Here is a 3,654-nt window from a genome sequence, read left to right as displayed (position 1 = left end):
GAAAATCACTAAGAAGAATTGATGCCTCAACACATTGGCTTCCAATTCATCCATTAGGTCATAGATACACTCTTCATTCATTTACAAGTAAAAACATGATGAGGGCCATACATAGCTATTGTCATAAAACATATACATAACAACATAATAGAAAAATAAATACCAAGGAACTCACAACCATATAATCCACATATAAACCTATATAATACTCATAAAAATACAAGGAGAAATAACCTCATATTGATGATGAAAAATCAAAACCTGGGATGGGACTTCCACATTCCACCTAACCGTAGAATGGCTAGGTCAAATATCTCTTCAACGATTCACCCCTGTGCCATATTCCAAGCATGAATGTGGGATCTCATAAAACACATCAATCCAAAACCATCAAAGGTTTATAGAGGCCAACCACATAAACCCATCAAACAATGGTTCCACCTCACATTCTCTATCTAAGGCTTCCAGGGCTCCAGAGCATTTTTTCTAACCAAGGGTTCCAGGGCTCCAGAGCATTTTTTCTAACCAAGGCTCCAGGACTAGTAACTCAACCCACAACTGCAGCCAAGCTCCAGAGCGTTTGTCCAACCATGGCTCCAGGACTAGTAACTCAACCCACCAAGGGCTCCATAGAATTTGTCCAACCAAGGCTCCAGGACTAATAACTCAACCCAAGCTGTTACAAGGCTCCATAGAATTTTTCCAACCAAGGCTCCTAGAACTAATAACTCATCCCAAGCTAAGGAAACATGAGAACCAACCAGAAAACAAATAAAATGAAGCCACAACGCCATGACTATCCAGAAAATGGAAAGGCTAGGAAAATCCACTATTAATCCAGGAAATCCTCCATGCTAGTGATAGATCATTACCAATAAACCACATGCATATGCCATTCATGCCAAAAATAGTGAGGAAAACATACATGCAACTCGGTACCTCCAAGAAAAACTCGCTATATCTGTTGATACCGATGCCCTCTCATGCTTTCATTATCTTCCTTTTCCTTCTTTCTCTACAACTCCAAGTATCCACACCCTCCAAGAGTGCTCCAAGAAAACTCGAAGTGTCCAAGAGTAAGAGAGAGAGAGAGAGAATAATGAGAGAGCTACAAAACTGAACTAACCAAAGTCTTCCCCACTTATCCTCAGAAGCCATTTTATCAATGAGGCCTCCATTTTATTTATTTTCCATTATTTTCCTTAAATTTCATCCTTGCATGAAACCTGTGACCTTTCACCTTCATTTTCTCCTAATTTCCATTATTTTCATAAATAAAATGCCAATAAATGCCTCATGCCTTTCAAATTCCTTTGTCATTTCCTTTTCCAATTTCCTTAGCCTTAACAAACTGAAGTGACACCCCACTAGGATGTCTTTGCCCACCATTCAACTTGGAATAAGTGTCCCATCAACCATGGCCTTATATATTTTTACATGATTTTTTAACTAGGTTTTTATTTTAGTTAACAATGGTATGTTCTATACTTAAGACAATTTACTTCAATGTTGCTTTAGTAGCCCAATGAAAAATCCCAATTATATCCAGTATAAATCACATTATATAAACATTGACAGTAAATGCATATAGAACATAAAATCATATGCATAATACAAGCTAATACAAGAGGACACAAGATGTGGCAAATACGGGGACAAATCCCAATGTGGGGAATCCCTTTGATAAAATATTCTTATTATTCTTCAATAATTCAATAGAGAGAGAGAGAGAGTACAAATATCATAAATGGAAGCCCAAAATAGATCTTCCAAATCAGTAGACAAACCAACAGTCATTGAATCCCTAACCCAAAAGTCAACAGTGGTCAAAGTTGCCCCAAAATGTCCTCCAATCATATCGGTCAACAATAGTCCAATTTGGCTTTCCAGGAGAATCAAAATAATCTCAAAATAAGTCGGTCAAACCTAGTCAAAGGAAAGAGAAACACAACTATAATTTTCAACAGTCAAATATGAATTCAACCTGAAGTCAATGCTGGTCATGATGTCCCAAACTTCTTGATTTTTGTGCCAATAAATGTGGCCTAGAGAAATAAAACTTTTGGCCCAAAAACCAAGCTTAATAGTGGTTAAATAACCCTAAGTCAACGTTGGACAATGTCCTAAAAAATTTAACCTGTTTTACCCAAAACAACTCGGCCTCTTGCCACACATGTGAAGAAGAGAGAAAGCTGCTTGCCACACATTCGAAGAAGAGAGAGAGACCTCCAAGCTATACGAACCAATCAAGAGAGAGAATATGATGTGATGAGATTATGTCCAAATGAGGAAAAGGTCACCTCTATTTATACAATTCATTGACGGTGAGGAGACCTATCTATTGGGATTCACGAGCCTACATTTGACTATGGCCAACCTTGACAATTTGTCCATAAGAGAACTAAATTCGTAATTCCATTTCTACTTGTCAGAATGAGATGATCATTATATCGAAATTCTACCTCTCCGAAAGAGGGATCCAATGCAATAATAATCTCCATCATATGAGCTATCCTAAGGTGAAAGTTGGCCCTAGTTTCTAATTTTAACACTCCCTCTCAACTAGGGAGAATTCCACCTGCCAATCCATCATCATGCCAACCTGTTATCCAAAACCATCTCTTCCATCACTGTCCTGCTCTGCTCTACTCAACCATGAAGTAATAATGAAGAAGAAGTGATTGAGAGTGTATCATACCACTCTTCACTGACTAAATTCAGTCCTTGATCCTAGATCAAGTTGTTGAACACCATGCATCCTAGTCATAGGAAGTACGACAATACATGATGTCTCCATTGGTAGTGCTATGGCCCCTAACCAACTTTTCCCAATTCATTGGCCAGATGAGAGGTACTTCCCATGAGTCCTGGAATCTATGGGTAGGATGTGTGTTGGGGCATCAACAAGAGAAGGTGAACCACTCATCCTGCTCATATGTCATAGGAGAAGGTGAACCACTCATCCTATGCATATGTCAATCATAGGGGAAGGTGAACCACTCACCCTACATGCATGTGTCTGGTTGGGGGAAGGTGAACCAATCATCCTACACACATGTCAACCCTAATGGGGTATCCAAAGGGAAGGTGAAACACTTACCATGTATCCATTGTACCACTGGGGGAAGGTGAACCACTCACCCTATGGTCTCTTATAGCTAGCTCCAAGAAGTTCCCCATGCCCCCAAGAGCTCCTAGAGCTCTGTATCCAACTCATACGGGATCCTTATAAGAGGTTCATTCCACAACTCCAAGTATCTCACGAAAGGTTAGAATTTTACCTTCTCGAGAGGCTTCGTGAGAATGTCTGCAACCTTCTCATCTGTCCTAATGTGTTGGAACCTAAATGCTCCCCGTTGTATCATATTATAGATAAAGTGATACTTAATATCAATGTTCTTTGAGTGGTCATGGAAGACGAGATTCTCTGATAGACGAATCCCACTCTGGTTGTCGTAGAAGATCATGGTGGTATCTAGAACGTGCTCAAATAGCTCACTGAAGAGCTTCCTCAACCAAGTTGTTTCACAATAGGCCATACTCACAGTAATGTATTCGGCCTGGTGATGCTTAGTGAAACCGATTTCTAGTTCCTTCTCATCCAAGATATAGAAGTAAACCCCAAAGAGAAGCAACATCCATATGTGCTCCTAT

Source organism: Pinus tabuliformis, chromosome 4_2 (assembly GCF_031772625.1).
Source record: "Pinus tabuliformis cultivar Carrire ecotype Pingquan chromosome 4_2, CPIR1, whole genome shotgun sequence".
Taxonomy (NCBI): Eukaryota; Viridiplantae; Streptophyta; class Pinopsida; order Pinales; family Pinaceae; genus Pinus; species Pinus tabuliformis.
Note: the sequence above shows the minus strand (reverse complement) of the source record.